Below are 24,527 nucleotides of genomic sequence, written 5' to 3' on the forward strand. Positions count from 1 at the left end.
AAGCGTCTTCTCACGATTTCGTCTGCTTGAGATCAATCAACATTTACAGGGAGGCTGGCTGTTTCTTTTCCAGGAATATTTTAACGAACATATAGGCCTATAAACTTTCACAGTAACACTGCTGTTCGAATTTGGTAACGATAATTTTTAAATTTACACACGTACATGATCGATCATCAGAATAAGCGTCGTAAAGAAAAGCTATGAGTAATGCATCAACTCCTTCGGCGCATTCCAAGCTGCAGATATACCATTTAAGTACATCACTGGCTATCTAGTTACCACAACGTTTACAAAAGTCGCTTATACATACTATTCTTTGTCGACATATCAGCTATTTTCGTCCTCGGTCGCCTTTCCTTAGATGGTTATTTCCAGTTGCAAATTCCAGCGATCTCACATGAAAACTAGTTTTATTACGAGTTTTTCTGCACAGTGAATAATATCACAAGCTATCGCATGTATTTTCCTTTCGTTTTCAATTCAGCTGGTTCAGATTTTAACTCACTATTTGTGTTAAATCCATTAAATTCAGCTCATTAGCTCTGCATCAGCTGAAGGTGCATCCATTTTGAATATTATTGCTGTTGTTGTTTTGTATTCATACGCACCGCTTCATTTACATTATTTACATTTTTGATCAATGACACTTCACATTTTTTTATTTGAAAATGTTTTATTAAATGATAAGAAATGAAGATAATAATTTTTTTATTGATCGACGTATCAAAGAAAAAATTGACCGGAAAACTTTTTCATCAATGCTCTACGCGCATTGATGAAATTTAAACAAATCCTTTACAGTTCTTATTCCAAACAGTATTGGCCCGTAAAACTCGTGCGTACAAATTCTTCAATAAACAACAGGTGCTCACTAACCATGAAAAAGTCCGTGCACCCGGACGGTTACCATCCGATATTGTCAAAAACATTACCATTATCGATCGTTTAAATTTTATAAATACAAACAATATATATAGAAAAATTATACTAAATTTTATAATGCACAGTTTCTTTTTTCCGCTAGTATATTTATGATTTCTTATGGGAAAAATTATAAAATAAAAAATATACACATCAACTTAGTATCTGTACTTAAGTTAAATTATTTGATTCCATGCAAAATATTCACATTATATTCCTTAGGAGAGTGAAGATAGAATGTTTTATTGTTAAAATGATAAATGTCTTACGGACCCGGTTTAATGATAGTCTGCGTTCCGTGTATTGTCTCTGTAGCAAAGAAAATATGTGTACGTTGGCGAAAAAGTGTTGTGAATTCTTTCATTATATGGATTAAATTTTTGGATGAAATGTATTTACAGTCACAAAAAGGTTTCTATGATTATTTTGACTGTTATCTTCAATGCAACTTCATTAATATTCTCCAAAATCGTTTCGAAGCGATTCTACAATATCCTGCTACATTACGGGTATATGGGAGGCATTCTAACTGTGGTAAGGGCCTTTTTCGAGACGGTTATTTTACTAAGGAGAGTGTAGTGACTTTATTAGCATTAATGTAGGCTGATAGCTTTGTTATGAATATGTCAACAATACGGTGTGTGACTCGATGTATCAATTTCGTAAATGTCCAATATTACATGCAATATCAACCCGTGCACGCAAGGGTCAAAGTCTAGTAGTATTTTATTTCCATATATTACATTGGATCAAAAACTGCAAAAAGAGTGTTTCAATATCAAGATAAAAAGGATAGTGTCACGGTAAATATAAGTAGCATAGTTGAAAAAGAACAAACGATTTGTAATAGTGCCTCAAAATTGAATACATTAGATACTATAATTATGTAACAAAATAATTAAATAACAGTTTTATCTGAATGAAAAATGGCAAGTTGCAAAGATTGTTTGATATTATACAAATATTGACTGGGGTTGAGGGCAACATTGATTATATAAGCCCCCGAGGGACGAAATATTGCCCGACGCGAAGCGGAGGGCAATATTTTCGGCCCAAGAGGGCTAATATAATCAATGTTGCCCTCAACCCCAGTCAATATTTGTTTTGTTTTATGAAGAAACAAACCAAAATTTAATAATTCAAAGTAATTGAAAACAGATCGCCGTAATTTTCTCAGCTCAACAAAGAATTCTGGAATAGTGCAGACAACGGGAGGAAGTAATTTCAAGATTTTTCATTAAAAGATTACCCGGTGTTAGCATTTACATTCACAATTGATGAAAGTGTTATATGGAATGTAATAACAACAGCGAGCAAGAGTTTTCAATTAAAAGGATGTTCACCATGCACGTTTGTAATTCTGATTTGAAAATACATTAGCCATATTTAAACGGTGGATATTTGAAAGGGGGGGGGGGAGGTCATCGCAAGTTGTTACATATTGTATATTACGGTACAATGTAAGTAATAATTGGTGTTGGATTATCATCAATACCAAAGAATCATCCGTTTGGATGGAAAAAATACAGACATGAATATATTAATCTAGCCGAAGCGGGGTGTGACCCGATTGTCGATCAACTTGGCGATTTCATTCATCTTGAAAAGGGTACATTACTCGCGTCATCTTACTTAATGAATACTAAACAATTACTGTGTGTGTGTGTGTGTGTGTGTGTGTGTGTGTGTGTGTGTGTGTGTGTGTGTGTGTGTGTGTGTGTGTGTGTGTGTGTGTGTGTGTGTGTGTGTGTGTGTGTGTGTGTGTGTGTGTGTGTGTGTGTGTGTGTGTGTGTGTGTGTGTGTGTGTGTGTGTTTGTAAGCCCTGTGAAGTTGGCCGAATACCAAGTTTACACACCAATCAACTTATCACCTGAAAATCAAATGGACACCCGAACTCAGGTGTTCAGTTGAAATAACGTCATTTTCGTGTTCCTCTCACTAAATTTCATCAGAAAAAATAAAAAAAATATGAGTGTTTCTTTGACACCAATTTCCTAATTTTTTTTACACAGTGTGTGTGAAATTTTATGCTCCATTTTCCCCCTTTACACAGAAAAATCTGCGCATGCGCAAATGTCATATCGGATGTTGTTTATAATGGCGGAAGTGAAATATGTTGTGACTTACAAGTGACCTCTTCCTTGAATATTTGATGTCACAGTGCTGTTTAAAGGTAAGTTTTTGAATTCTATGATTTAGTTTCGAATGATGGCTTTAAGAAATCAATTAATGATACACGTGTATCGCTTCTAAAGTCGTTTTAACAACAAATCACGAATGCATTTCCTTTTCTAAACTACGAGCTGGATAGATTCTATCTATTAACAAAATATTTACATTGTAAAACATTTATAATAGATAACTTTTGTACTAAAATCTTCATCATTTATTCCCACTTGCTTAAAACAACGACTTTACTTATATTGTAATATCGATAATGTGCTTTCATTATATCGTGTTTGTTTATTTAGACGATGTTAATAATTATCTACATTTAGATATATAAACATTGAAAAAAATGGGGATTATATAAGACCAAGGCGAAAGATAAAAATATATATATAAATACATGTATAACACTAGATCTAGACTCATTTGTTTATATTCATATGATTAACTTCTTCGGTTTCCAATGGAAACTTTCTACGGTCTGAAAGTAAGGAGAAAAAATTAAATTAGGAAAATATATACTAGGTATGTTTTAACAATGAGTTACAGGATTATTCTCGTAAAACTATGCTTCAATATAAAGTGTAAGTGTACGGTGATTTTGCCTGGTCAGACTATACAGCAAAACCATTCTATTGAAGTAATGTAATAATTATTCTATTTTGCATTTGTGTTTTCTTTTATGAACACCGCTTTACTATATGTCTAGTTCTTGAAGAAAATGAGCAATGTAGATATTTTTTTAAACAATGGATGAAAATCGATAGAGTACTTTCAAAATAGGTAACGGGTGCTTTCGTCCCTTGTGAATTTGCTACTAACTATTTTTGTTACAATACAATGTGCTTGTTTATTGGTCAAAAGAAGTTTTGGTGAACGTGTTCAAAGATCAGACAATTATAGAATATGAAAAATAAACAATGATATAAACATGAGACAGATACAAACAAGACAATGTTGTTATTTAATATAATCATTTTGAAGCAATGGATTCACTCACTCTGACTCTAAGTCTCGCTGATTATAAATCATATACATGCTGTGGAAACATGTAACACCAAATTTGTACATGTATCTCCACGTCATTCATAACAATTCATCAGCTTTATCTTTGAATAATGTAGTTCATATAGTAAATAGTATTTTTTTTTTGGGAGTGGGGTGGGGCTGAAGTTGTTGTTGTTAAAACACAAATAATGATAAGAATTTAAATTTTAGCATTTCATTAATCATATTTTTTAAGAAGGCAGAAGCTGTATTGCTTTAATATAAAAACAAAATTTTAAAGAAGCTCTAGAACAAAGTTATAGTAAACACGGTCAAATTGATATGTGTAGGTTTATTCATAGAGATATATATGCTAACACATGTACATACATGCCAGATTTACATGTAATTAACTACATCTGGACATGTCATACTAAGTTTTACTTTCTTGTTGTTTGACTACAAGTTTACTTTGTAAATCAAACAAAATTTAAAACGGAACAAAAAATTTAAATAGATATATATACACATATACATTGTACTTGTACATGTATATAAATTATAAACATCAAATGCAATGTTGTGTAACAATATACCAAGTTTTATCTCAACTTTACTTCTAAACAGCACTAAAATTGCAAAATATGAGAACAGAAGCTATTTTCCTCATCTAGTGTTTAATTTTATGGAATAAATATCATATTCGCTCTGAATAGAGACATAACTAACATAATATTATGCCTCTGTGTACATGTACAATTCTTCCATGCACTCTTAGAAAAAGGTAAGATGTAAAACGAAATTCTGAGCGTATATGAATAAATCACATCACGAAACTGATACCACCGCGATAATGTACAAGTAAGTATACATCAAAATAGTTAGGACAAAATGACCCGGGGCGAATCAGCCATTGGTCAAGACACCGTAAAACCTATATTTTCGAAGGAAGTCATGTGTTCGGAGATTATATATCAAATTAAGAGTCTGAGACAGTTGTTTTTCAGTGGTGAGTACATGATTCCTATTATAAGGTGGTCGTTCGTGTTTATAAATGTACAACACGTTGACAAAATTGCCTACAGCTGTTATTGTTAATTGTTCGAATTTTCTCCACAAGCTGTCACTTTGTTGTGGAACTCAAAGGATATAATTCTTATGTAATCTTGACCATGTTGACAAGATGCTACTTTTGTATGTTTAATATACGTGTAAATCATGCTAGGCCCGATAATTCAATGTAATTTAGTCTTTAATTTATTCAGTTAATAGTTTGTTTATACACGCAGGTGTTCTTGAAAATCCAATCTGTGGAAAGATGCATCTTTTGTTGATTATTAAAACAAGCACTGTCGCAGATACTGCTCAGTATTTTTCATCCTGATCCTATAAGTTGTGATATATTTTACATGTACCTTTTAGGACATTTAGGAAATAATTTCATGCATCTTTACATATAATTGATAAATAAATAAATAAATAATACTTTTCACTATCTTTACAGAAATAACTTGTGAAATTTTTTAAAAACTCTACTGACGTGCAACCAGTTCTTGCCAGTACATTGTGATGTTATTTTTCGTATATGATTTTATATGTTGATAAAGGACATCACAATGTAATGGCAAGAAATGATACTCGATGAGAACTGGTTGCACGCCAGTATACATGTATTTGCCGATATCAGAGAAATAAATCTAAACATGCAGTGTCACTGACATACCAGTATGTCGTAGCATAACAAATATCTTCCCTCTTCCAGTCAAATAAAATCAGTCAGTACTAGTAGAATAAGGAGCACTCCAAATCAGTTATGCATTGGATTAGATAATTGTATAATCATTTTAGTATAATTAATGTATTATTCATATCAATATATTCATCTCACATCTTCGCAAGCCAAGGATTTATGATAAACCATTGCCTTGTGAAAAGGAGTAGAGTGGATCACAAATCCTTGACTTGAGAAGATGTCATCTCAAGGCATTTGTTTTTTTAATAATTATAATCTTTGATTGGCATGGGACAATGACATAACATGAAACAGGTAACATTTGATTTGCCTAAGATGATATGGACAGACCTCAATTATGTGTAAGCATCAGATTTAGAAAAAGGTATAAAGAGCTATGACATTTGCTAATGAATATTTTCATAACAATAACTTTTCAACTTATTTGAAATCATGCATCCGATGCGAATCTGCGAATAAGCAGAGTTTTTATAATTAATGCTTTTGAGTTTATTACATGGTGTTACTGTATGTGACATATATTACGCCTCCTGTCAGTTTGTCGCTATATATATATGACATTTATTTTCGCTTAGTATACAAAAGATTTATACAGCGTCAACATACTATTCCAAAATAGAGTACGGTATTGAACGCCATCGCTGCCTTATAGCATTAAACTTTAGGTGCATTATGGCGTTCCATAGCACGACAAATGTTTTCAATGAAAAACTTTCAAGCGCGACAGCAGATTTCGAAACACAACGCTGCAATCATTCCAGCTTGAAGTCCAACGCATCACCGCCACGCTATATTAGCCGATAATGAATGGACGGTGTCTATATATATAAAACGTAGATATATACGACTGACATCAAGCAATTAAAATTGTTAATCTTTCTAAAAACACTTCATTATTGACAGTAATTTTATAGTTAAAGTTTCTGATAAACTTTTGAACAAATTGATTGAACATTTGTCAAAGAAATTCTACATAGGGATCCCAAAAACGCTTTTTTAGATGACGCTTGATAATGAATGTATAAGAAAAAAATTCAATGAGATTTCGTCTGCTAAACATTTCGAGTTTTTTTACTAAGGTCAACTGCTCTCATTTCTTGAAAAGAACATATTAACCTTTGTTGACTTTTAATTGTACAACAACTTGTTGATTAAATAAACATTAATTGTACAACAACTTGTTGATTAAATAAACAATCAAATCAATTGATTAATTTGAAAAAACAAACGCTTACTTTTCCGGTGATTATTTTTAGGGACTAGTCAACACTCAAACGTCACAGCTACTTATAGCAAAGCACGTCAGTACATTTAACAGTCGGCATAATAATAACAATATAAGTATTGTGTTGTGCATGTATATACTTTGCCTAAAGAGTAATCAGGGTTTGATAGATAGTGCACGAGCCGGAGTCTACTTATTATATAAGTAGCATTATTTGATTTGAAAAGAGCCCACACAGTTTCAAATAAATATACGAGTACTTAACCATTGCTCGACTTAATTGCTCCAATGAATCAACTAAGCCAACCGAGTAAAATGAACATCCCTAAGACATATAAATCATTTATTACCTTTACCTGCATTTTACATTTTTAGAATTCTACCCTCAAAATCTGTATAACATATACCCGGTACTACAAAATAAGACATTCTGAAAAATACTTCAATATAAGTTAATTACTTACACATTTATTTTGAAGTTAATGTTTCAAATATGTTTGAAATAGGAATTACACAAAAAATCTGTTTTAATTTAATTATTTTTTTAAAAATTTAATTAAATGGTAAGGGAAAAAGTTTCAATGTTGACATGTATCCATTTATTTATTTGAACAGATTCATCAGTATGTGATATTTGCCCAAAGATGGATCTTAATACCCACATACTTGGACAAAGAATAGAGATTTTCATGGGATTTATCTCCAGAGGTCTAATGCAGAATAAAAATTAAGAGTCTGGACAGAAGCGAATATGTGTATCAATGGACTAAACCTATCTTGAGCTGGTAAGTCAATTTCCAGAAATAGATTAAAACAAAGTTTTAATTAGAGTATTAATAGACATATATTATATGTAAGTACCGGTAAAGCAATATGTAGTCTTACTCTCTCAGTTTGTATGTCTGTCTGTCCATTAATGGCTCCCCCCCCTCTCTCTCTCTCTCTCTCTCTCTCTCTCTCTCTCTCTCTTTAGCTTCCAATCAGAGAGCTTCAAAGCATTTCAATTTGTATAGCAGGTTTATGTAAACACTTTGAAAGTAATTTTCAACCAGTTACCTATATCTAGCATTTCAATTACAAACAGACTGATTAAGGAATTTTGAATTACTCAGCATGCAACATTTTAATTAGTTTTCATATTTTTGATGCCCCCCCCCCCCAAAAAAAAAAAAACTTTAATAAAGTACTTGTTAATTTTTATCAGCTAGATCAGCCTTATTTGAGTGCACCCAAGTGAACCCTGCAAGTTTTGTTTGCTATGACATGTACTTTTGTAAATTTTAAAAGAACTCTAAGATTTGGTATTTATATAAAATAATTAAAAATCAAAACTAATCTTAACTATAATTTTTTTTTCAAACTCATTTAAAATGTGGCAATCTTTTGTACACTACCTGTCCCCAACATTGATTTTTTTTTCAAAACAATTTGAATTGGAAGTGAGAGGAAAAAATAGATTGATAATAAAGTAAGATAGGGAATATGCATAAATGGATAAAATAGCTTTTCAGAGTAAAATAATAAACATGTCATTTTGTTAAATTATTCTTAAAATTAATCACATTAATGCATTAAATTTAATTACTGTAACAGTCAAACTTCGTTATCTCAAACTAGATGGGACTGTTTAGATAGTTCTAGATATCCGAGTATTTGAGATATCGAGGGTGAAATACTTCAAAAAGTGGTTGGGACTTAAAAATTACTTCGACATATCCATTGTATTTGAAATATCAGTGTTTGACATACAGAAGTTTAACTGTATTAGCAAAATATACAAAGCTGAATTTTGATAAACACATGCACCTTTTTTATAATGTGATTATTTATTGAATGATTGATGATAAATTGATGATTTTGAGCAATCAAACTATAAGCATTGCATGTATAATATAAGTATTTGACAGAAGAAAACAACCTGTTAAAATAAAAAATTGTTATCAGCTTAAATGCTCAACCAATCACAGAACAGCTTGGTTTAACATCAGTTGTGTATGTACATGTATGTTTAATTATCAATGCTATGAAATCCACATATTGTCCAAAATTTGAAATGCTGCTTCCTAACATAATTCCCAAGAGAGAGAGAGAGAGAGAGAGAGAGAGAGAGAGAGAGAATATGACTGACATGTACAAAAACAGATAGGGGACTATAAACGCAGGTATGTTAAGGCTTCCGGATTTAACGTAGCTCTCGGGTTTGCTGATGTCACAATAGAATTTAACGTAAAGTGTTGACCATCAATCGGTCATAGCAAACCCATACATTTTTTTTTTAAATGACAAATGATCCTTAAAAACATAAAAGGAAATATCTCAAAAAGCTTTCATGTAGTTCATATAAACATTTATAATTATCACATGCTAACAATTTAAAGAGGTGACATACATTGTTACATTTTGTTTAATAAGGTATAACTCTTCTATTTAAAATCATATTTTATAGACAAGAAAATAAATTGAATCGTATGCATAAGCTTCGCTTCTTTTACAAGTATAACTTCTGTATTTTCAACCACTGATCTAACTAGAGGTTCTATTAAAATTTATTTGGCTTTAGCTAATTAATGTATGCGATTACAAACTGATTATGACAAGAGTTGTATGGTAATTAATTTTGCATTTATTGACTCGGAGTATTATGAAAAGAAAAATAGCCATTGTTGATTTGTTCTTCTCTTCACAACCTTACATCATATATAATTGCATATGTGCATTCAATAAAATCATAGTAATGTCCAATTAGTATTTATATGTTCTGATGATGAGTAAATAAGCTAGTCTTGTCAATCAACTCATTTTTATTTTTTGGTTCTCGGACGTAAGAAAATGATGACTTCGGGCTTACGTTATGATGATAATATAGGGTTTTGCGAAATCTTTTCAATCTTTGAAGTTGTTTTGCAAAAAATTGGCCGAGAACACATATTGATTATTGTTTATGAATTGATTCAACATTATCTCTTCTGTTGTTGGGTTGAGAAAAATTAAGTTTGTCTAAACCGTTTAAAAGTTTGAATCGTAGTTCTGAAATGTGTTTTCTGTTTAAGATATGCAATTTACTATATATTTCATTGAAATGACATTGCTTGATTTTATCACGGACACTGTGTTTGAAACATTATAACCATGCAGGCAAATCTTAGATAAATTTTAGAAATTAAAAATTATGAAACCAATGGATCATGCAGACAAATTTTTAGGGAAGGCTTTCTCACAAGCAGTAAACCTGCGAGCTACGTACCTGAAGTCACTTGTATGTACTTCATACGATATGATGTCATAGTTAACTTTTAAACGTCACGATCTGCATTCCTTTTGATAGTTCTCATGGATTTAATGTATTAATAGTTACAAACTTATAATAGAATCATACATTATTAAGTGAAATATATTGTGACAATAATAAAACCACTGATTTCCTTTACACAGACGCTGTTGTTGATACTGATGATATTATCAATATTTATTATGCATGATTTTTATTGATTTCACATGTAGAAATGCACAAAAAGTGTATCATACAATCCACAGCAGTCAACTATAGCCTCTGCATTCTTATTCATTCACAACAAAATTTATGACAACCTTATGATAAATAATATTTCACAATATTTAACCAGAAAACAATTTTTTAAAATTTTGGAAATGTTTAAAATTTAAAAGCCACAGAAAGATTTGAACTCATGACTTACAGGTTAGTAGTTAATGCTCTAACTAATTGCACTATGCTGTTAGATAACAATTTCGGGGGGGAAGAATCTTACTTAATTTATTGTTCATTTTGATCAGAAATATGCCAGATTAAAGGAGGTGTCCCATACCACCTTACGGTGTTATTGGACATCTGTCAGTATTAAAAGTATATAATTATAATACTTTCACCGGTTTAGAATTTTCAAATTTTATGATATTTAACCAAAATATATGTTTTAAAAAAGTTAACCATCTAACCGCCCACTACGCTATGCTGTTAGGTGGCAATTTGGGAAAAAACTATATAAAAAGTACATCACAACATGAAAGTGTCCCATACCACCTTAAGTCTTGATTTACATCGGATGTAGAGTAAATACTACATGTACAAGTGTACAGCTTTTTTTATGAAAGAGGCTGGCAGTTCTGTACTGATTTGTATGCAGCTTGGTATATACATATAGTCTTATATTTACTTGTATATATATAACATGTTATAAAGCAAATTTAAGTGTACTGTCTTTCATGTACATGTACCACTTAGTACATAAAAATAACATTTTAAGAACTATTAAATGCATGTAAAATAATGCAATATGTTTGTGAAATACTGATTGATTATAATATTGATTTTTGTAATTTTTTTATGTTCTAGGTACCGGTTTTCTAAGCAACAATGTTGGTAGGCAGCAGTGGCCCACTGTCTCAGTTTTGCCACAGTCCAGGGTCAGCACCAAGCTACATGTACATGTATAGGACTCCTACCTAATTACTAAAATTATCTTTATGAAGAAAATTTACAAGACTTCTTGATGACTGGGAAGACATATTAAATCTGATTGAATTTACACACTTGATTGATTAGCTTTGTCAACACAATAGCCAAATATAAACTAGTATACTATTTTAGCATTATTTAACAAGTATAAGTCAGACAGTTTAGAATTTTATGATCCTATAGTAAAGGAAAAATTACAGTGTTTAGATATATTCAATTCATCTCAGTTGTTCTTAATGCATATGCATGTACATGTATAAATACATGTATATGACTTTTTTTAATAAAGTATACATATATAGCTGATGTAATGACATTGATATAATCAGAATTGATATGTGTATAGGTATTCTGTATTGCTTTATCTAGGTTGGATCTTGAAAGCATGTGTATGGTACACTGTATCATAAAGATGATTTTTTCATTCTTTGTTTACAGTTATTGTCATAAAGGGCATATGAACAGATTTTTTTTCTTTGACTCCTTTTACTTATATATATATATATATATATATATATATATATATATATATATATATATATATATATATATATATATATATATATATATATATATTAGTCTCCTGGGGCCATAATACAAACACCTAGTAACAATATTGTTTGAATTATATATACCGTAGATGGGTTTCTGTGTGCACTGATTTACTTGTACTCATCCATGTACATGTACAAATACAATTGCATTTTGTATATGTTTGTGCATTTGCTGATAATTTCAAGCACCATAAAATCTGTTGTATTAATTCATTTTGTAAACTGCAGCATATTTTGACAGGTGGGGTATCGTTACATAATTATGTACTAGAAAAATGTATACGGTATATCCCATTTCATTTTCTTGAGCGGAAGGGGGGGGGGGGGGGGTCAGTGCCTATATGCACATAACTATTCTACGTTAATAAGTTTGCATTTTACACTTACCCTACAGACTACCACCCCTCTGTAATTATTTTTGTTCATGATCGAATATTAATTCATATACATGTACCAATTGATTCAATAAATGTAAATGATACTTGCTATCTTTGTTATTGCTATACATGTGTATATATAGGAGGTAGTTTGCTCTGTGGTCCTGGATACAAAGCAAAGGTTGAGAGGTGTACATGGAAGCATTTGAAAAAAAGAAGGAGGCACTAATCAAATAGTTTACTAATGTTTTGCAAAAAGATACTAGTGGATTAACGATAAACTCTCTGAGTTCACATGGACTATAGTATAGGACAGATTTGATGTGAGAGACTGAGAGATGACACGAAGCAAATTTATAAAAAATTCAAGCTTCCTTTTATCGCAAAAAAACCCAGAACGGAATAGAGGGGGTGAAAATACTTAATATCGTAGACTCTTTTCGTTAAGAATTAAAAATCAAAGGGGATTCAACATTTCGCATTGAAAAATAGTTTGTATCTCCTCTCTTATAGGATATAAAAAATAGAAGGTTCTCGATATATCGCAAACATAATTTTTTCAAAAGACATTCTACAGCAGGAATTGAATCCTACATGTAAAACGGACATTTTTTTTAAATCTCAAAATTCAATATTTGATTTGATGGTTCAATATTTCAAGCGATATTACTGTTGGATTCATATGCAATGTATATGCCACTAGCATTGCGTTCCTTATGTGTAGGTCTCAAACGTACATGTACATATCCAGTGAAGGGGGCACATGTAGCGGTAAATATCACAACCTCTGAAACAAATCGGCAGTACATGTATCAAGGTTGCATATTGTTTGGAGCATTATCCTGTCTGAATATGTCCTGTTAAATATTAAGTAGGTGTATATGTTTCAGCTCTTGTATGTTGATGGAATTTCATAATGAGGACGGACTATTTTTAAAATTAAATTGAACTAGGAATTTTAATAAGCAATATTAATGGGCCCTTACATGTACATGTTTATCGGTTCCAAGAGGTATCAATTATCTTCCACATGATCTTTTTATAAAAGTAAAGATTACATGCAATTTTTTTTTTAGTTTTCTAGGTTTTCAAGGTATATCATACATACATACATACATACATACATGTACATGTATATACAATGTATCCTGGTGGTGTACTCTGTCAAATGACCAGACGAGACATCAAACACAACCGCATTAACACTGGTATGATTTCATCAAAAGACGGATTTAATTCCTCTGTATAACTTATCTGACCAAATTTGGAATGCGTATGCATCTTTGCGATTTTCTTTCGACGTGTTAATCTAGCGTTCAACAGTTATTTTACGAGTGGGGATCGCATCAGCTTTTTATTTTGCTTATGCAAATTAGTGTGTGGTTGAGAGAATGTATAGATGATCAGTTGAACGTGTGTAAAAGACTAGCATATTTGGGGTGTTTATGTAGCCGTTGAAGTCAAATTGAAAACAATAACAACATGATTTAACGGGTTTTACTCTTACGATGTTTTTTTAAAGGCTGAGTATCACATTTAATTTGAAATAAAATAACGATACTTCATGATATTTTGAAACAAGATATTGATGATCATGATATACATGATATACATGTATCAAGTTCTTATTACACTGTGTGTTAAGTTTCCCGTAAATATTTTTGCTTCTGATGAAAAGTAAAGTCCCCCTTTCAATTTGTTTCCGACGCCACTGGAAAATTGAAGCAAATCTAATTTATTTGTGTTATTTCTTATAAACGTTGTTGTTCAATGCTTTAAAAATTCTGCTTAATCCTTATAACACTCGTGCTTAATACATACGGAAAATATCGAAGAAATCAAATAATAAGTGTATCAATGTAAATAATCAACTCCGTTTGAATTACAATCCTTAAAACGCAATTACTCTCATATGTTTGATTTAGCTCACAATTCGCTCATCGTGCGAATTATTTGCCGTGCGCTCAAGCGCGTTCAACTTCCGCTTTTTGTGCTCTTTGCTTTAATTGCGCTCACATACACCTGGTGTTGAAATACATGTATATTTTAATAAGTAAAATGTCGTTAATGTACTACAAAAATAACATCGTCGTGGATTGAATAAAAAAGCTGGTAGCCCGTACAAGTCATTTCCTCATGCTTTTGTAAAGGTACCGACTGTCAACCACGCCTGTGAACACAGGTACACAGAACTGGACTATTGTATTTATACCAAAAAAATTGGGAATTTTTTTCGTTGTTACATGTTACATTAAATTGTTCCTAATATATTTACATATACTTCATTGTTTATTCTAACCTATGAAACTTACATTGGACATAAAAAGCGATAATTGCATGCACTGGCGGAAATTGACCCCGACCAATACATGTATTACATCTGCGGCCCTATGCTCCCCAAGGAGCGAACAGGAATAAGTCAATAAGTCAAGTCAGTCAATACATGTATTTTGCATAATTAAGAATTACAATAAGGAAAATTATTTAGACCAGGAAAGCGTGTAATTTTATTAACTCTGTTTTAATTTTTATGCCTATATTTGCGGCTAATTTCCCCGACGCTATGGTATTTATTCTAATAATGATAGCACGTTTCTTAATCAATATAAAAAGGTTTGATATCTTAAGAAGGTATGGAAATAAGGCGAACACATTACCTACAGTGAATAAGATACTGTAAAACAAGAATATCAACGAACTGATAATTCTTTCAAATATTCGCATTTAAGTTTGCGCTTGCGTTTGCGCTCAGTTCGCCCTTCACCGTATTCCAACAATGTTTCAAGAGGTCTTTAACGGTATGGAAAATTATCGAATCTTTGAGTTGTTCATAAATCAGAGATCGTTAAACGATTTGTTATTGAAGTTTTAAGTTGTGTGTGGGTTTGAGAAATTGAATTGATGATTGTGTTAATGGTGTTTAATTGAACGTGTGTAAAAGAAGGCTCATTTGAAAGTGTAACTTTATTTTCGAAATTTGCGCAGTCAGATGGATGTTCATGTACCTGACAATAGTATGACCGAAATTTTATTCATTAAATCTAAAGCTCATATTTTTGCTAAAATATGCAAATGAATGAAGACAACCCCAAAAGCTTTAACATGTATTATTGTCAATATACAAGATGGGGATAACTTCCGATTCCGAAATAGTCGGTACAAACCTGTCATCTTCAATTCAATATGCGTTCACGGTTCACTTTGCACTTGCGATTGCGCTCCATGCGCGGATCTAGAGGGGGCCGGGGGGGGGGGGGTGTCTAGGTATACTACGCCTCCACCCCTCCTACAGATTAGGAATTTCATGATTTTGGGAATAAGTTTCTTTTTAGTTTTTTTTTTTTGGCTTGATGAGTAGTGTAGCTCCCAAGTTTCAATTCGGACCCCCCCCCCCCTACCTGGAAAAAATTTCTGGATCCGCGCATGCGCTCAGTTCAGAGTCTGCATTCAATCGCCATTCATTATCAACGCTTTTCATATTCTGTTCAGTCATCGGTCACCGATCGCTCTGCATTCGCTCATCGATACTCACCGTTTGCTCAAAGTGCAAGTGGGAACGTGGAACATTTCACGGGATGTATACGGTACATAGGCGTCAGGACACCGAGGGAGGGGCTGGGGAGAGGGCTCCCCCCAACCATATTTTTGCAAAGTTATACCTAACCAGAACCAAAGACCATTTTGTTTGCTTGTCAAGATTTTTGTATAGGTCTATCCTCCTTTCAATTTGCTTACGACGCCACCGTGGTAGATGCATTGCTCTTTGGTTCGTAACACAAAGTGGATTCAAACAATTGTTTAGGTTAATCATCGATATTGTTTTTTAGCGTGAGATATTTCAAAATATGTCTTGTACTGGAATTGTGGGTTATTAGTGTTCAATTGAAAGTGTGTAAAAGAGGTGCTCATTTGGAAGTGGTAATTTGTCTCATAATTTACCCAAAACAACTTGGAATATTTAGATTTTGCATGTACCGGTAAACAATTCACAGTCTGGTATAGACAATGAAATAGATAATCCAGATTATTACTTAAATCAAAGGCTTTTTAATAAGATTGCATGCATTTAAACGATGTTTGGTTGAACGTGTGTAAACGTGGTGCTTTTTTCATAATTTACCCAAGTCAAAGTCAAAATAGAAACATTTTGTATTTGCATTATATTCATATGTCTTAGATATGCTTTTTATAACGTGAGAAAATCTGAAAACGACTCACAGTCTAAAATGAGCAATCGATTGGATAAACCTGGATATGGCCGATTTTTTTTCATTAAAATCCAAAACCCATATTCTTGTTTAATTCCGTAAATAAAACAAAACACAACACAATGTTTTATCTCTTTTCTTGTTTTATTGCAGTCTTAGAATAATACCCGAATTATTTTGAACAATTTCGCTTATCTTGCATTCTCTGTGCAATAAAGGATTACTTTGCCGTGCGTTTGCGCTTAGTTCACGGTCTGCCTTCGTTACCGTTTACCAACCGCTCATTAAATTCAGTTAAGCGTTTAAACATTGTGTGCTCACTGTAAGTTTAAAGTTTGTTCAATACTGCTTACAGCTCAAATGGGCAAGTACAAGCTCATTAAATGTTTATTTACGGAACGGCCTTCGATATTTGGTTCAAAACTGAGCATCTATCGTTTCATATTTGATTGATACATTTGTTTAATAAAATATCATCGATATTTAAAATGAAATATTATAATGGTAGGGAAATATTTTGGAACGTTAATTCGTTCAATGAAAGTAGCGAGTTTAGTTTTGCTCCCCAATATCTTCAAATCCCATGTATCTATCATCTATTAGTAATCAATAATTGCTTCATTTTTTCTTAAAGCAACAAACATCATTTGATAAAAGTAGCAAGTAGCGAAATGTTCTTATTATTTTGTTTTAAAGATATTCAATATTGGATGATACATCTATCAAATGAAAAGCAAGTGTGGCAAACAAAAATTGTCAATGATTTATTGGAGAGAATACTGACGCATTCTCATATGTAATATATGTAATGAGGCAGCGATATTTATTTGTTCACATGGTTACATGTGTTTGCATATAAAACGAATATTTTCAGGCATCTTATGAGTTTGTGTGGAGCTTAAAGCAGTGGATTATTTAGCTATATAATTTCTGTCATGCAATTTCAATGATTTCATTGATGATGAATAGGTTTGATGTTGAAGTGTTCAGTTGTGAGCGTGTACCTGAGGACTGTGTGTGAGGTGATCAGTTGAACGTGTGTAAAAGAGGTGCTCATTTGGAAGTGTAAATTTATTTTGTCATTTTCCCAAAGTTAATTGGGAACTTTGCATTATATTCACATGCAATGAGTATGGTTAAGTCGGTACACGATACCCAGTCTAATTTGAACAATTAATCCTGATTATTATTGAAGTCAGAAGTATTTTTATTACACTGCAAATGAATGGTGTTCAGTTGAACGTGCATAAAAGTGATGCCCATTTGAAAGTGTAACTTTGTTCACAATTCACTCAAGTCTGAGTCAAAATAGACACAGTTTGTATTAAATTTTGCATTACATCAATATGCCTCGAATATCCTTTTCCAACTTAAGAAAATCAATCTGCGAACGACGCAGTCTATATGAACATTCGAATGGATAAATTTGGGTTAGCCGAATTTCATTTATTAACTCAAAAACACATTTTCTCGTTTAATTCCGTAAATAAAACAAAACGAAACTTAAGTTTTATCTGTTTTCTTGATAAATAATTGTAATCTGGAAATAATTCCCGAATTATTATGAACAAATCACTCATCTTGTTTTATTCACTGTGCGTTAGAGGTTCACTTTGCGCTTACATGTACATTTGCGCTTAGTTCACAGTCTGCCTTCGGTCACCGTTTACCAACCGCTCATCAAATTCCGTTCATCGTTTAAGAATTGTGTGCTCATCGTAAGTTTAAAGTTTGTTCACTGCTGCTCACAGCTCAAATGGGCAAGTAAAATGTTTTAGGGACTGCACATGTCTACGACACGGCCATCGATGATTGGTTTTATACATCTTTAGTTTTATATTTGATTGATACAATTGTTTAGTAATATCATCGATATTTAAAATGAAATATTATAATGGTAGGGAAATGTTTTGTTACGTTAATTCGTTCAATTAAAGTAGCGAGTTTAGTATCTCTCCCCAGTATCTTTAAATTCTATCTGAATCAACTAATCAGGATTTGCTTTATCTTTTTCAAGGCAACAAACTTCATTTGATAAAAGTAGCGAAATGTTCTTAATATTTTGTTTTAAAGATATTCAATATTGGATGATACATCTATCAAATGAAAAAAAAACCATACATGACAAAAACAAACATATGTCAATAATCTTTTTGAGGAATAACTCATTCCCATATGTAATGAGGCAGCGATATTAATCTGTTCACATGGTTACATGTGTTTGCATATAAAACGAATATTTTCGGGCATCTTATGAGTTTGTGTGGAGCTTAAAGCAGTGGATTATTTAGCTATATAATATATGTTATGCAATTTCAATGATTTCATTGATGATGAATAGGTTTGATGTTGAAGTGTTCAGTTGTGAGCGTGTACCTGAGGACTGTGTGTGAGGTGATCAGTTGAACGTGTGTAAAAGAGGTGCTCATTTGGAAGTGTAAATTTATTTTGTCATTTTCCCAAAGTTAATTGGGAATTTTGCATTATATTCACATGCAATGAGTATGGTTAAGTCGGTACACGATTCCTAGTCTAATTTGAAAATCTGAATGGATTATCCTTATAATCATAATAGTCAGAAGCATTTTAATTACACTGCAAATGAATAGTGTTCAGTTGAACGTATGTAAAAGTGATGCCCATTTGAAAGTGTAACTTTGTTCACAATTCACTCAAGTCAAAGTCAACATAGGAATATTTTGTATTACATTACATCAATATATCATTACTGTAATGAAAAAACCCTGAGACTATAAAAAAAACCCTGAGGAAACCCTGAGTGGCACTGAGAAAACCCTGAGAGACCCTGAGGTCGGCACTGAGAATACTGCTGTAACCCTGAGAGACCCTGAGGTAGGCACTGAGGGTACTGAGGAAGAGCTGAGAGACCCTGAGGTCGGCACTGAGGGTACTGAGAAAACCCTGAGAAACCCTGAGGTCGGCACTTAATACGAAAATTTAAAAAATCCTTCATTATTCAACAATTGGCGTAATCATAGTTAAAAATAAATATAAACATTAGTAACATTGCATTCGTTTGGTATAATTTTTTTTTAAATGATGCAATTGCATATGATCAGACTTTCTCATTTAAAAAGCATCTTTAATTAATTGTAAACAGAAAGGATGAGTATGTATTCTGTACTAATTCTATGTACATTGTATACTGGTTAACATGCCAAAAGCAAGGGACCTCATGTTTTAATTAAATACTAGTAAATTTATCCTTTAAAAATTTAAAAAAGCCGCTTACATTTAAAGTATTCTTCCGAAATGAAATAGTAGTCGGCCGTAAAATGTAATGTTTTTAAAATAAAAAATCGTGTCCATTTTTATTCATTTTATTAACTATTTTAGTCGCCCTAACAGAACATAATTGACTAAAGAGCATTCATAGGTTCAATTACCGGTATTTCTAATTTGAAACAAGACAGCGTAGATGTATTTTGATATATATCATATTTAACATATTCTTGTACAGTATGGGGGAAAAATAGATCGGTAAACTATTTTAATGCTTAGACAGTAAAATGGTGTGAGGTGTTAAAAATAACTCTCTCTCTCTCTCTCTCTCTCTCTCTCTCTCTCTCTCTCTCGTAGGTAGGGAAAACGAAATAGAACTTCATTTACAAACCCGAATAAAATATGGAATGAACTGATTTTGATCGCTATTACAATACATATTTCCTAAATCCCGATTTTGAGCGATCACTTTATAAATGTAGTCCTTGTTCAAAATTCATATCCTTTACTATGATTTGATTTCCATGTAGACCCGGGCGAAATCACTTTTTATATTTACATAAAATCTCAAACTCCTTTGTTTTACGGTGTAATTCCGGTGAACCGTAATTCCCCGCCGTTTGCAGCTGTTTATTTTGATACTACAAGACATATACACAGGTGGCCAATATTCACACCTCGCCGCGGTCACTCTGTCGCGTGTATTGTCTAAGCCTTGTCTGTTATTTCCGAGGTTTTTCTTGATCCCAGAAAAACAAAAGAATGTGTTCTGTACTTATACACAAAGGAGACAATACATCGTATATCATACACAGTACTTTATATCATGGACTTCGTATCAGAGACAAGACAATCAATGATCAATAAAAATTGAAATACACGATTTTAAACACTGGCAATATTACCGCATGCTACATTTAGAAGTACTTAACATATATAAAGTATTTGTACAAGAGAGAGAGAGAGAGAGAGAGAGAGAGAGAGAGAGAGAGAGAGAGAGAGAGAGAGAGAGCGTTGTAAGGTACTTCGTATTGGGGCGGCGAATTATTTAGTCGAAGACCTGGGGGGGGGGGGGGGCTTGGGTTAACCGGATTTGACTTGAAATGAAGAATTTTTACGATGTGTCTAATTTACTAATTCTTACAACACTCCCTTTCATTGTACAACACTTGCATATAGACGCAAGATATATCGCAAGATTCGATGTATTTATATCGCTCAACGGTCGCTCCGAATCGTTCGTATTTCATAGAGTACTTTTTCATATGCGATTAGTTTGGCTAACTATATCTATTTTTTGGGTCGCTTGAATATTTTGTCGCTTCAGCTCGTGCGCCAACTGTGAAAGGGGCTTTAATTTTGAAGGTTTAATTTTTTAGGGGCTTTACAGGTATACGGAATGGCCATCAATGTTCTATTCATTTTCTTTATTTTTCCATATTAGGTTGATACATTTGTTTAATGTTATCATTGATATTTAAATTGAGATATTAATTTGCAAATGTTTTTAAAAAGTTACATAATATAGTAAATGAAAGTGAATTCTATCATGTATCAAATTCTTTGTGAAAAGAGACAAATGTTTATATACAGATGTTGCTAATGAAAAACAAATACATTTTCTAAGACTACATGTATGTAGGGAGCATGAACGAGTACACATACATATAGTCAGCTCTTAATGTTGTTAATGCAATATTTGACTTTCCAAGAAGCGCAGTTGACAATGCACTTGCTTATCACCGCTGCGACCTGAGTTCGATCCCCATGATCGACAGTGTTTGGACGTGAAAGGGTATGGCGGTCGCCCGCTTGGACATGTGGGTTTTCTCTGGGCACTCCGGCTTCCTCCCACGTCAATTATCCACTCATGCTTACATCCGTGCCAACAGATAATGATATAAATTGTTTATCAATTGTTGTAAAATAAATAAAGTTCATTTTAATGCAATACTCTGGAATATATGTGATATAGAGATTTTGGACGAGTTTTAATGGGGTGTTCAATTGAATGGGTGTGTATGGATTTGTGGAGTTGTATTGAAAGTGTGTATAAAAGATGTTCACTTGAACGTGTGTTTAAGAGGTGTTCAATTGGATGTGTAAATCTAGTGTTTATTTAGCAGGCGCCAAGTCAAGGTAAAGAAAAGTAAAAATAGAAGAAATAGCAACCGATAATAACAATCCTGAAACAAAAATGAGTTCAATGGTGTTTTTCGTTTTTAATTTGAGTGAGTACAAATGATAGTGTCCATTTGGAGGGTGGGGAATGCAGGTGTTGGATTGGCACCGCTTACACGTATGTGTGTGTGTGTGTGTGTGTGTGTGTGTGTGTGTGTGTGTGTGTGTGTGTGTGTGTGTGTGTGTGTGTGTGTGTGTGTGTGTGTGTGTGTGTGTGTGTGTGTGTGTGTGTGTGTGTGTGTGTGTGTGTGTGTGTGTGTGTGTGTGTGTGTGTGTGTGTGTGTGTGTGTGTGTGTGTGTGTGTGTGTGTGTGTGTGTGTGTGTGTGTGTGTGTGTGTGTGTGTGTGTGTGTGTGTGTGTGTGTGTGTGTGTGTGTGTGTGTGTGTGTGTGTTTTTGTGTGTGTGTGTGTGTGTGTGTTAATTCGATATATTTCTTCCAAAACATTCGATCCAAAGTATAATATATGTAGTTGTTAAAAAAAATGTCAAAAAATTCATTGTACTCCCTCCCCATGGATCAATGTCAATGGATTAGTTCATTCAAACCATCGGGTCGGTAAAGCAGGATTTTACGCCATTATATGTCTCATAAACTTTTGCGCGTTGATTAGTTGACGAGTGCAAATTAGGATCGTGAAAATACTCCAGAGCACACCGTCTACACACCACAGGCACAAAGGATCGGGGGGGGGGGGGGGGGTGCCTCCCCCACCTTTATTTGCAGCAGACACATGTAATAAATGAAACTGAAAGTAAATAATTCTAATTGAATTTCATGATCTGGGGAATTCACCCTTTTTTGATTGCTTTTCAAAATGTTTTTGGTAGAAGCTGCCTCCACATACTTTTAAAAAAAACAGTTCTTTGAGTTTGAATTTTTTTTCCCCTATTCCCTATGGTTGGAAGTAATCAAAATGCCTTTAGGTTGATTTTTTCATCTTAATATAACAAATACAATTTAAAAATGTGACTGTTTTTTTTACAGTGTTTTTATTAATATAAACTGGTTGTGTGCTGTTAAAAGAAAAAGTATCAGATATTGTCATCTGAACTCGATGAGGATGGTTGCCTATCGGTGTCGATGACAATCGATAGAAGCTCTTTATTTTCATACATTTGACAACATGCATATATATAATTATGAAATTTAACGTCAAATGTACCCCTTCTGGGATCCCTCACCTCAAAACATATATGTTCAATTTACCAATTTTAAGTATTTGAGTGATACCTATGAAAGTTTTATCATATTCAGACAGTTTGATATCGTACCATACACAAATGTTTCTTTTCCTATATTATTAAACAAAGAAAACACACCGCTGTGTGCCCACCTACCATAGCAAGATACCAACAAGCCCGTAGTTAAACATTAAGTTTCTAACACGTGTCCACAGCTCAAAGTAATCTCTAACATAGATTTTCATCTTGCAACGTTTTCTGTCAAACTGTTTCTTTCTTTCTTTTCTCTGCGAACGCGTTATTCCTCTGCCATCTGACAGACCATGTTTGCACATCGACATCTTGTGTACGTTCTAAAATTATCTTATCGCATCACATGCTTATGAATAAGTTGGACGTTTACTGGCCGACCCAGGCAGTCAATAGATTAATTAGAATTTATATATACATGTAATACTTTAACATGCGTTTGATTTAAACTGCATAATTTGCAGAAAGTGTATAACTTTTGTAGCTTGATAAAAAAAAAAACGCAAACTTTTCTTTCTTTTAAAATTTTCATTTCAAACGGCACATATGCCTCTAACAGATTACATATACATGTATCTGTTAAGGTGGCTCGACACACCAATGCATTATTTGATGGATCGATGAAGAATCATTTTTGAGAAATGATTATACAAAAATGACACCTATATCGGCCTCTGATTATTTTATATCATTTTTTTGGTATTTTTTGATAGAAACCGGAAACATCGTTTTAGCTGCGAACAAGATATATTAGAGCTAAAAATTTGTTATCAATTAATGCACAATACAATTATCTATAAATACATATCAAAAACGGCCAGATAAACTTTGAAATATTTTTGTAAAAAAAAATATTTATGAAAATGAAAAAAAGGATTGTAGATATTTTTTTAAATCTATGGATAAAAACTGCAGATAAACTGTTACTAGCATTTAACAATTGCTGTACAATCATATTTCAACAAGAAATTGAAACCAAATAGTGAAATTAAAGAAAAAATGGAAAATTTTAAAATCGAATCGATCCCGATTGTAATTAAACTGATCCCGAACGAAATCACATAAAGTTAGAATGAATCAGAATTTTGCAAAAATTTCAGGTTGTTTAGCTGTAAAATGGTTTCGACATTTACTAACTTTATAATTTATACCAATTACTTAGAAAAAAACTGCAGTTTATTTGTAAAATTTCAATTTTAAAATAATTCTGATCGGGATCA

At 32.7% G+C, this 24,527-nt stretch overlaps 1 protein-coding gene and 1 long non-coding RNA gene across 16 annotated transcripts in view; both read left to right on the forward strand.

Moving 5' to 3' along the window:
• LOC117681679 (collagen alpha-6(VI) chain-like) overlaps nt 1-24,527 on the forward strand; it is a 55,338-nt gene that overhangs the window by 7,837 nt on the left and 22,974 nt on the right. The gene's annotated exons all lie outside the window — the stretch shown is intronic.
• On the forward strand, nt 2,699-12,567 carry LOC117684789 (uncharacterized). Of its 2 annotated transcripts, none has more exons than XR_010710670.1 (3): nt 2,699-3,097; nt 7,674-7,843; nt 11,410-12,567. It is a non-coding gene; the product is annotated as an uncharacterized lncRNA (long non-coding RNA). The 2 variants fall into 2 exon arrangements; XR_010710669.1 differs by lacking the exon at nt 2,699-3,097 and adding an exon at nt 4,665-5,089.

Source organism: Magallana gigas, chromosome 2, assembly GCF_963853765.1.
Source record: "Magallana gigas chromosome 2, xbMagGiga1.1, whole genome shotgun sequence".
NCBI lineage: Eukaryota > Metazoa > Mollusca > Bivalvia > Ostreida > Ostreidae > Magallana > Magallana gigas.